The sequence below is a fragment of the Coregonus clupeaformis genome, chromosome 40 (genome assembly GCF_020615455.1).
Source record: "Coregonus clupeaformis isolate EN_2021a chromosome 40, ASM2061545v1, whole genome shotgun sequence".
NCBI classification, from domain to species: domain Eukaryota; kingdom Metazoa; phylum Chordata; class Actinopteri; order Salmoniformes; family Salmonidae; genus Coregonus; species Coregonus clupeaformis.
Window position 1 is genome coordinate 1,508,621 of NC_059231.1, and position 12,328 is coordinate 1,520,948.

General features: G+C 43.1%; 1 protein-coding gene across 3 annotated transcripts in view; it reads right to left on the reverse strand.

Annotated features, from left to right (window-relative positions):
- The window catches only part of LOC121555162 (1-acyl-sn-glycerol-3-phosphate acyltransferase gamma), a 31,910-nt gene extending 22,137 nt beyond the window's left edge, over window positions 1-9,773 (reverse strand). For 2 of the 3 annotated variants that reach the window (XM_041868971.2, XM_041868969.2), the window contains exon 1: window positions 9,559-9,773. The gene's annotated coding sequence lies outside the window, so the exon portion shown is untranslated. Of the gene's footprint in view, window positions 1-8,912; window positions 8,941-9,558 lie in introns of all 3 variants that reach the window. The other variant, XM_041868970.2, reaches the window with a different exon arrangement.
- Between the last annotated feature and the right edge of the window lie 2,555 nt (window positions 9,774-12,328).

Below are 12,328 nucleotides of genomic sequence, written 5' to 3' on the forward strand. Positions count from 1 at the left end.
CTGATAACCAGGTGGCGAATCGCATCTCTGCATGTCTGGCAGACATATCAGTATGGATGACGGATCACCACCTAAAGCTGAACCCTGGCAAGACGGAGCTGCTCTTCCTCCCGGGGAAGGACTGCCCGTTCCATGATCTCGCCATCACGGTTGACAACTCCGTTGTGTCCTCCTCCCATAGTGCAAAGAGCCTTGGCGTGACCCTGGACAACACCCTGTCGTTCTCCGCTAACATCAAGGCGGTGACCCGCTCCTGCAGGTTCATGCTCTACAACATTCGGAGAGTACGACCCTGCCTTACACAGGAAGCGGCACAGGTCCTAATCCAGGCACTTGTCATCTCCCGTCTGGACTACTGCAACTCGCTGTTGGCTGGCCTCCCTGCCTGTGCCATTAAACCCCTACAACTCATCCAGAATGCCGCAGCCCGTCTGGTGTTCAACCTTCCCAAGTTCTCCCACGTCACCCCCCTCCTCCACACACTCCACTGGCTTCCAGTTGAAGCTCGCATCCGCTACAAGACCATGGTGCTTACCTATGAAGCAGTGAGGGGAACGGCACCTCTGTACCTTCGGGCTTTGATCAGTCCCTACACCCAAACGAGGGCATTGCGTTCATCCACCTCTGGCCTGCTGGCTCCCCTTCCTCTGCGGAAGCATAGTTCCCGCTCAGCCCAGTCAAAACTGTTCGCTGCTCTGGCACCCCAATGGTGGAACAAGCTCCCTCACGACGCCAGGACAGCGGAGTCACTCACCACCTTCCGGAGACATTTGAAACCCCACCTCTTTAAGGAATACCTGGGATAGGATAAAGTAATCCTTCTACCCCCCCCAAAAAAAATATTGTAAAGTGGTTATCCCACTGCCTATAGGGTGAATGCACCAATTTGTGAGTCGCTCTGTTTAAGAGCGTCTGCTAAATGCCGTAAATGTGCCCTTGAGCAAGGCACTTAACCCTAATTGCTCCTGTAAGTCGCTCTGGATAAGAGCGTCTGCTAAATGACTAAAATGTAAAAATGTAAATGTATATAGCCTCCCTACTGTCACTTTATTTTACTTCTGCTCTTTTTTTCGCAACACTTTTTTGTTGTTGTTGTTTTATTTTTACTTTTTTTGTTTAAAATAAATGCACTGTTGGTTAAGGGCTGTAAGTAAGCATTTCACTGTAATGTCTGCACCTGTTGTATTCGGCGCATGTGACCAATACAATTTGATTTGATTTGATCCTATGTTCATGAGCTGAAATAAAAGATCCCAGAAATGTGTCAATACGCACAAAAAGCTTTTTTCTCTCAAATTTTGTGCACAAATGTGTTTACATCCCTGTTAGTGAGCATTTCTCCTCTACCAAGATAATCCAGCCACCTGACATATCAAGAAGCTGATTAAACAGCATGATCATCACACGGGTGCACCGTGTGCTGGGGACAACCCTGCTATGTAAAAAATAATTTCTGTAATGTTCAGCCTACGGTTTCGAAAATGGCGCCGCCAGAGAGGGCTTCCTCGCTTCTAGTCCTTAGGAAACGTACATTGTTAGCTCAGAAATTCTTAAGTGTTATTACATACAGCCGGGAAGAACTATTGGATATCAGAGTGGCGTCAACTTACCAACACTACGACCAGGAATACAACTTTCCCGAAGCGGATCCTTCGTCCGCACCACCCAGGGCATTGGAACTGATTTCAGAGGCCGACCAAAAACAACGGCGTCGGAGGAGAGGCAGCTGGTGCGGTCTTCTAGTCAGACTTAGGAGGCGCGCACACCACCCATTGTTTCCGAGTATATTACTCGCTAACGTCCAGTCCCTAGATAAAGTGGACGAGATCAGGGCAAGGGTTGCTTTCCAGAGAGACATCAGGGATTGTAACATACTCTGTTTCAAGGAAATATGTCTCTCGGGATATACTGTCCCTGTCCATACAGCCATCTGGGTTCTCAGTACATCGCACCGACAGGAATAAACATCTCTCCGCGAAGAAGAAGGGTGGGGGGGTTTGTTTCATGATTAACGACTCACAGGAACTCAAGTCATTTTGTTCACCCGACCTAGAATACCTCATAATCAAATGCCAACCATATTATCTCCCAAGAGAATTCTCTTTGGTTATTTTTACAGCCGTGTATATCCCCCCTCAAGCCGATACCACGACGGCCCTCAAGGAACTTCACTGGACTTCATGCAAACAGGAAACCATATATCCTGAGGCAGCATTTATTGTAGGTGTGGATTTTAACAAAGCAAATTTGAGAAAAAGGCTACCTAAATTCTATCAGCATATTGACTGTAGCACTCGCGCTTGAAAAACACTGGATCACTGCTACACTAATTTCCACTATGCATACAAGGCCCTCCCCCGACCTCCTTTCGGCAAATCTGACCACGACTCCATTTTGCTCCTCCCTTCCTATAGGCAGAAACTCAAACAGGAAGCACCTGTGCTAAGCTATTCAACGCTGGTCTGACCAATCGGAATCCACGCTTCAAGATTGTTTTGATCACGCAGACTGGGATATGTTCCTGGTAGCCTCTGAGAATAATATAGACGTATACGCTGATTCAGAGTGGGTACAGGAGATGTCGTACCCACTGTGACTATTAAAACCAACCCTAACCAGAGATGGCAGCATTCACAAAAAACAAAGCACGAACCACCGCATTTAACCATGGCAAGGTGACGGGGAATATGGCAGAATACAAACAGAGTGGTCGTTCCCGCCACAAGGCAATCAACAAACAGGCAAAATGTCAATATCGAGAGAAAGTGGAGTCGCAATTCAACAGCTCAGACACGAGACGTATGTGGCAGGGTTTACAGACAATCACTGACTGCAATAGGAAAACCAGCCACGTCGCGGACACCGACGTCTTGCTGCCAGACAAGCTAAACAAGTTCTTTGCCCGCTTTGAGGATAACACAGTGCCACCGACGCGGCCAGCTACCAAAGACTGTGGGCTCTCCTTCTCCGTGGCCGATGTGAGTAAGACATTTAAACGTGTTAACCCTCGCAAGGCTGCCGGCCCAGACGGCATTCCTAGCCGCGTCCTCAGAGACCAGCTGGCTGGAGTGTTTACGGATATATTCAATCTATCCCTATCCCAGTCTGCTGTCCACACATGCTTCAAGATGGCCACCATTGTTCCTGTACCCAAGAATGCAAAGGTAACTAAACTAAATGACTATCACCGCGTAGCACTCACTAAAGATCATCATGAAGTGCCTTGAGAGACTAGTCAAGGATCATACCACCTCCACCTTACCGGTCACCCTAGACCCACTTCAACTTGCTTACCGCCCCAATAGGTCCACAGACGATGCAATCGCCATCACACTGCCCTATCCCATCTGGACAAGATGAATACCTATGTAAGAATGCTGTTCATGGGCTATAGCTCAGCATTCAACACTATAGTACCCTCCAAGCTCATCATTAAGCTTGAGGCCCTGGGTCTCAACCCCACCCTCTGCAATTGGGTCATGGACTTCAGGACAGGCCGCCCAGAGGTGGTGAAGGTAGGAAACAACATCTCCACTTCACTGATCCTCAACACTGGGGCCCCACAAGGGTGTGTGCTCAGCCCCCTCCTTTACTCCCTGTTCACACCATGACTGCGTAGCCATGCACGCCTCCAACTCAATCATCAAGTTTGCAGATGACACAACAGTAGTAGGCTTGATTACCAACAACGATGAGACAGCCTACAGGGAGGAGGTGAGGGCTCTCGGAGTGTGGTCTCAGGAAAATAACCTCTCACTCAACGTCAATAAAACAAAGGAGATGATTGTGGACTTCAGGAAACAGCAGAGGGAGTACCCCCCCTATCCACAGCAGTGGAGAAGGTGGAAAGTGAAGTTCCTCGGCGTACATATCACTGACAAATTCAAATGGTCCACCCACGCAGACAGTGTTGTGAAGAAGGCGCAACAGCGTCTCTTCAACCTCAGGAGGCTGAAGAAATTTGGTCTGTCACCTAAAACCCTCACAAACTTTTACAGATGCACAATTGAGAGCATCCTGTCGGGCTGTATCACCGCCTGGTACGGCAACTGCACCACCCACAACCGCAGGGCTCTCCAGAGGGTTGTGCGGTCTGCACAACGCATCACCAGGGGCAAACTTCCTGCCCTCCAGGACACCTACAGCACCCGATGTCACACGAAGGCCAAAAAGATAATCAAGGACAACTACCACCCGAGCCACTGCCTGTTCACCCCGCTATCATCCAGAAGGCGAGGTCAGTACAGGTGCATCAAAGCTGGGACCGAGAAACTGAAAAACAGCTTCTATCTCAAGGCCATCAGATTGTTAAACAGCGCTTCTGCCTACATACAGACTTGAACATCACTGGCCACTTTAATAAATGGAACACTAGTCACTTTAATAATGCCACTTTAAATAATGTTTACAGATCTTGCATTACTCACCTCATATGTATATACAGTATTCTATACTATCGTAATAATGTTTACATATCTTGCATTACCCATCTCATATGTATATACTGTATTCTATACTATCTATTGCATCTTAGACTATGCCACTCTGATCATGATACTGACATTGTTCATCCATATATTTATATATTCTTATTCCATTCCTTTACTTAGATTTGTGTGTATTAGATATTTGTGGAACTGTTAGATATTACTTGCTAGATATTACTGCACCGTCGGAACTAGAAGAACAAGTATTTCGCTACACTCGCAATAACATCTGCTAACCATGTGTATGTGACCAATACATTTTATTTTATTTTATGCTGAGGCGGCATTGGCACGCACTACGCTCTTAAACTTTTGCTGGTTGCTGGTTGCTAGGCAGCGTCATTACCATCCTCCTGGCAGCTCTAAACTTTGCGAGGCATGACACTTCACCCAGCTCTTCGCATAGCCCAACACGAAGCATATACTGTTTTCTTAACCACAACTGGATGGATCCATAAAGAATTACTGTGGTAATAAATATCACAGAATTACAAAAATAATGGAATAAAGCATGCTAATGCAATTGAAGGCATGCATCAAATAGTTGCGTCGTGAAAAATTCCCAAGTCATCCAATCATTGTAATAAATTTGAAGCAATAGCCTACCCGCGTGTTCAACTAGATGATAATTTCAGCACCGTTTCGATTGGGACAGCCAATCGCGCTGCTTTGAGACAAGCGTGGGGACTAGTCTTGAGAAATCAATCAAATGTCAGATGTTTGTTTTCACTTCATCTCTATTTGGATATTGGTTAGGCTACAATTAGGCTGTGGAAGTGTTAGCTATGTTGAGGTGAGTCCTGCTTATGGTCATGTTGTCTAGTTGACTCATTTATTAGAACATTTTGACAGTTTAGTAGCCTAGGCCTACGCCCAACCAAAAGCCTGTGTGACTTCACGGACGGATTTCTTTCTTCACTGAATCTCTGTCTGTATAGGCTATTTGGTTAATTGGTTAATTGGTTTCTGGCTGGGCAAATAAGTGGTGGTATAGCTCATCTATTCGTTTGCTCATCTATCACCGATCAGAAACATTTAGCATGCTATAATGGAGCCCAAATCAAGTGTAGGCCTATTATTTAGCTTGATCGCGTATAGGCAACTCCAAAAGCCGGAGGTTGTGAAAAATGAACACGAGACTCAAATGCTTTTGAAAATAGGATTGCTATTAATTTCTATCGGTATGAAGAGAAGACCTGCTCCCTCGCAAAGTGGAATGATGGTAGGAATGAGATGAAACATGGATTAAAAAGAATCGGCATGGGCTCTGTTTCGGAATAGCACTTTTTTATATGAAAGCGGTTTCACACGTTCCTGTGACACAATTATATGGGGAAAATATTATTTGTATTTTATTCAGTTATATTCCATTATATTCTTACTATAAAAATGTTTTGTGTTGACTGATGGGGTAGGTGTCTTGTCTGTTTAATGAACAAAATAATGAACTATTGATTTCATTCATTTGGATGTAACATAATTAAACTCAAAATATGCTAGGCCTATTTTATTATTTTGGGGAGTGACTAACATGTGATCAGTTACATGTAGTCTGATTACAGAAGGACTGTGGGTGTGATCAGTTACATGTAGTCTGATTACAGAAGGACTGTGGGTGTGATCAGTTACATGTAGTCTGATTACAGAAGGACTGTGGGTGTGATCAGTTACATGTAGTCTGATTACAGAAGGACTGTGGGTGTGATCAGTTACATGTAGTCTGATTACAGAAGGACTGTGGGTGTAATCAGTTACATGTAGTCTGATTACAGAAGGACTGTGGGTGTAATCAGTTACATGTAGTCTGATTACAGAAGGACTGTGGGTGTGATCAGTTACATGTAGTCTGATTACAGAAGGACTGTGGGTGTGATCAGTTACATGTAGTCTGATTACAGAAGGACTGTGGGTGTGATCAGTTGCGTTACCAGCAACAAAATTGTTATCAGATTGGATATACAGTGAGGGAAAAAAGTATTTGATCCCCTGCTGATTTTGTACGTTTGCCCACTGACAAAGAAATGATCAGTCTATAATTTTAATGGTAGGTTTAATTGAACAGTGAGAGACAGAATAACAACAAAAAAATCCAGAAAAACGCATGTAAAAAATGTTAGAAATTGATTTGCATTTTAATGAGGGAAATAAGTATGACCCCCCCTCTCAATCATAAAGATTTCTGGCTCCCAGGTGTCTTTTATACAGGTAACGAGCTGAGATTAGGAGCACACTCCTTCCCTCAGCCAGGGCATTGAAAATGGGTCGTGGATGGGTATTCCAGCATGACAATGACCCAAAACACACAGCCAAGGCAACAAAGGAGTGGCTCAAGAATAATAACATTAAGGTCCTGGAGTGGCCTAGCCAGTCTCCAGACCTTAATCCCATAGAAAATCTGTGGAGGGAGCTGAAGGTCCGAGTTGCCAAACGTCAGCCTCGAAACCTTAATGACTTGGAGAAGATCTGCAAAGAGGGTCAATTTGTAAGTCGCTCTGGATAAGAGCGTCTGCTAAATGATGTAAATGTAAATGAGTGGGACAAAATCCCTCCTGAGATGTGTGCAAACCTGGTGGCCAACTACAAGAAATGTCTGACCTCTGTGATTGCCAACAAGGGTTTTGCCACCAAGTACTAAGTCATGTTTTGCAGAGGGGTCAAATACTTATTTCCTTCATTAAAGTGCAAATCAATTTATAAATTTTTTTACATGTGATTTTCTGGATTTTGTTGTTATTCTGTCTCTCGCTGTTCAAATAAACCTACCATTAAAATTATCGACTGATCATGTCTTTGTCAGTGGGCAAACGTACAAAATCAGCAGGGGATCAAATACTTTTTTCCCCTCACTGTACTTCTGAAAAAATAAACATGATTGCTTCGTAGATTACTTTGGGTTCAGAAAGTAGGTTTGAGAGGAAAAGGCATTTTTACACCTTTACACTCTCAGTGGCTTTTGTTTTCAGCACTGAAAAGGGGTGCAGGTATTGGTAGCTGGTCAGTACCTGGGAACAGCGCTGGACAACACGTTGATGAGGAGAACACAGATGCCATCTGTAAAAAAGGGACAGCAGCGGCTTTTCTGTTGTTGAGAAAGATGGAACTCTTTTAATGTCAGCAAGACAATGACACTGTTTTACAGGAGTTTTGTTGAATCCGTATTGATGTTCTCGATGGTGGCCTGGATTGGACAATCTTTAATGTTTGCAACAATAATAGGTTGGACAGGGTGGTTAAGGTGGCCAGCAGGGTCATCGGGGTGCAACAGGCACAGCTCTCAGTGACATTCAGAAAGCGAGTGGTGAGGAGAGCTAACAGTATCCTAGACTGTCCTGATCACCCCCTCCTCGGCCATTTTGTGCTTCTCCCCTCAGGTCGTCGTTTTAGACTTCCCAAACTCAAAAGCAACAGATCCAAGAACTATTTTATCCCACAGGCCATAAACTTCTGAATCTGTACATTAAATGTATATTTATTACTGCACTTTTGCACAATGATTGCTCCTTTTAATCGATCTCATTGTTTCATGTTATGTGTATATTGGTTGTCACTGTTTTTAATGTTTATTTTTATTGTTGAACCCTGACTGCAGATCAAATTTCCCAATTGGGACAATAAAGATAACTTGAACTTAAGTGTCTTGCTCATGGGCAGAACGGCCGATTTTTCCACCTTGCCAGCTCGGGATTCAAACAAGCAACCTTTCGGTTAGAGCGTTGGGACATTAACCGAAAGGTTGCTTGTTTGAATCCAGAGCTGGCTAGGCTACCTGCCACCCCTGTTACCCATAGTACCTCTGTTCTCCCCAACAGGGAAAAAAATATGTTTGAAACTAACATGTACATCTTTGAAATGTACAATAAAAACGAAAATACATTTTATTGGTCTTAATGTTTCTTATGACGTGCCTGAACAAATTAATAATGTATTTATTTTTGATGGTGTATATTAAATATATTAAAATTGACACCCACCCACATCTGCACACCACTATTACCACTCAGCAGGTATAAAAAGTTGTATGCAGGCAAGAATGTGGTAAAAAAATTGACCTGTTTGCAAGGGGGTCACAAACATTGGCCAATTTTTCTTTACAGGCAAAATAACATAAGTCCTATGTGAAAACAGCATGCGAGTCATGATCAAGAGCTTCTAATATGTACACAACTAATAAAAACTAATGCTACAACTACCAATACAACTAATAAAAACTACTGCTACAGCTACCAATACAACTAATAAAAACTACTGCTACAACTACCAACTACACAATTAATAAAAACTACTGCTACAACTACCAATACAACTAATACAACTACACAACCTACTGCTACAACTACCAATACAACTAATAAAACTACACAACTAATAAAAACTACTGCCACAACTACCAATACAACTAAGTACATATAATATATACATACTTACGAATATATTCAGCCACATGGTGATGTTTCTAATATTTAAAACAAACAGTTTGTTATTAATTAACTTTTTTTTTTAATGCTTTCTTAAATTCACTCAAGGAGATTGGTTTCACTGGTGCAATAGAATAAAAGGGTATTACGCAGTTCAGAACCGCAAAGCCACGCAGGAGGAGAGTTTGCACTGAAGTAACCCCGAGGTGGTACGACAACGTCTGCAAGCCAGGTCAGCGCGACTGACACAGAACAACACATGCCGTGTCACCGAAACCCAGAGAGTGCATCAGGAATTGCATATTATTTTAGCACAAAGCTGTTTGTGATATTCATTTTGCGAATTCTTCATCAATACACTTAGCACATAATACCGTTATCTGCCTAGCAAGCTTGAAGCTCACTAACTAGACGACTGCTCAGCAAACGTAACTACAAACGTCAAATCATAATGCATGATGAGACCAATCTAGCTAACTAGTTATACGTCTAGGAAACGAATACGAGATTGTAGTGATGTAGCATGGAAGGTATACAACTTCACAATTAATGTTTTTGTTCTAGCGATATACCGTTAGCTAGCTACCCAACAGCAAGACAATTCTAACGTTATTAACCCTTGCTGTAATACGGCGTGAAACGCTAGCAAACCTTACCTGATTTTCTGCGTGGGCTGAGTCTCCGGATTTGTTACAGTTTTGCAGATGCTAGGAACTTGACCAGTGCTGCCACCTTGGTTGCTTTTGGATTCCGAGATAAATTATTCTCAGTAGTTTGCTAATTCACTCAGGATGGTTACCATTGTTTGTTGCTTAAAAACTCCAATAGTGTGAGATTGCGGCCCGCAATTCGGGGCGTTCATGCATGTGGGCATTCCTGTATCCCATTGGTTCCCTCACGAACGCCCCCCGAACATACCATTGGTTCCTGCATGAACGCCCCCCTCGAGTATCCCATTGGTTCCTGCATGAAATAATACAATAAAACAAAACATAGAAACTAACACAAGAGGAATACAATTAACTACACAAGAATGGAGCTCTATACTGGGAGTACCAGCACCAAATCAATGTGCAGAGGTACTAGGTACTTAAGGTAGATATGTACATGAAGGCAGGGTAAAGTGACTAGGCACCAGGATAGATAATAATAAGGTATTTGAGGTAGATATGTACATGAGGGCAGGGTAAAGTGACTAGGCATCAGGATAGATAATAAGGTATTTGAGGTAGATATGTACATGAAGGCAGGGTAAAGTGACTAGGCATCAGGATAGATAATAATAAGGTATTTGATGTAGATATGTACATGAAGGCAGGGTAAAGTGACTAGGCATCAGGATAGATAATAATAAGGTATTTGAGGTAGATATGTACATGAAGGCAGGGTAAAGTGACTAGGCATCAGGATAGATAATAATAAGGTATTTGAGGTAGATATGTATATGAAGGCAGGGTAAAGTGACTAGGCATCAGGATAGATAATAATAAGGTATTTGAGGTAGATATGTACATGAAGGCAGGGTAAAGTGACTAGGCATCAGGATAGATAATAATAAGGTATTTGAGGTAGATATGTACATGAAGGCAGGGTAAAGTGACTAGGCATCAGGATAGATAATAATAAGGTATTTGAGGTAGATATGTACATGAAGGCAGGGTAAAGTGACTAGGCATCAAGATAGATAATAACAAGAGCAAAATAAAGAACAGAGTAGCAGCACGTGGTGAGTGTAAAAGTGTGTATGTATGTTTGTTTGTGTTGTGTCGGTATGCGTGTGTGTTATGTGTGTGTGTGTGTGTGTGTGCGTATGTAGTGTTTCAATGTATGAGGAATTTGTGTGGGAGTGACAGTTTGTGTAAGTGAGTGTGTATATAAAGTCTAGTAAGTGTGCTTAGGGTCAGTGCAAGATAGTGTATTTTATTTATTTATAGTGCAGATAGTTTGGGTACCAATAAATGACTATTTAGCAGTTTGGCTATTTAGCAGTCTTATGGCTTGGAGGTAGAAGCTGTCTCGGAACCTGTTGGTCCGAGAGCCGATGCTCCGGTACCGTTTGCCGGACGGTAGCATAGTGAACAGTCTATGGCTTTCGGGCCTTCCTCTGACACCGCCTGATATAAAGGTCCTGGATGGCAAGTAGCTCGGCCCCAGTGATGTACTGGGCTGTCCACACCACCCTTTGTAGCGCTTTGCGGTATAGCACTTTGTGACCTCTGCTGGTGTAAAAAGGGCTTTATAAATACATTTGATTTGATTTGATTGACATACCAAGCGGTGATGCCAGCCAGTCAAGATTGTCTCCATGGTACAGCTGTAGAACTTGTTGAGGATCTGAGGGCCCATGCCAAATCTCTTCAGCCTCCTGAGGGGGAAGAGGCGCAGCCTAGGGTGTCTGGGATGATGGTGTTGATGTATGTCATGAACAGCCTTTCAAAGCACTTCATAATTACAGATGTGAGTGATACAGGGCGATAGTCATTTAAGTACGTTTCCTTGGAGTTCTTGGGAACAGGGACAATGGTGGTGAACTTGAAATTGGGATTACAGACTGGGACAAGGAGAGATTGAAAATGAGTGTGCAAAGCTGTCATCAAGGCAAAGGGTGGCTATTTGAAGAATCTCAAATATAAAATATATTTTGATTTGTTTAACACTTTTTTGGTTACTACATGATTCCATATGTGTTATTTAATAGTTTTGATGTCTTCACTTTTATTCTACAATGTAGAAAATAGTAAAAATAAAGAAAAACCCTTGTATGAGTAGGTTTTCTAAAAGTTTTGACCGGTAGTGTATGTTGAATCCGGTTTATATGGACCAACATCACATGCGCAAGAGTACTCAGGGCGCACAGGGAGCAGCGTGAGCATCACGTCATCCAAAAACATGGCAGACATTGGATGAATATAAAATGTTAATATCTTCGGTTGTGAGTGATTGAAAAAAAAATCGGCCTCAGCGACAATTATTTGAATAATTCAGTGGATGATTTGTGAACAAAGGTGATGACTAAAATGTTTTATTAGGAATTTTCTAATCTGACTTCTCTATGTAGCCGAGTATGGAAATTGTCTTTCTGGGCTGGACGTCAGTTAACATGCAGTACTGAAGCAAAACTGTAGGAGCAGTCGAAACCGTGATTCTAGACCAGAACATTTACATTACATTTACATTTTAGTCATTTAGCAGACGCTCTTATCCAGAGCGACTTACAGTTAGTGCATACATTATTTGATCGAACCCACAACCCTGGCGTTGCAAACGCCATGCTCTACCAACTGAGCTACATCCCCTGCCGGCCATTCCCTCCCCTACCCTGGACGACGCTGGGCCAATTGTGCGCGCCGCCCCATGGGTCTCCCGGTCGCGGCCGGCTATGACAGAGCCTGGATGGAACCCTGGCCCCATTGATCACGTGCTTCT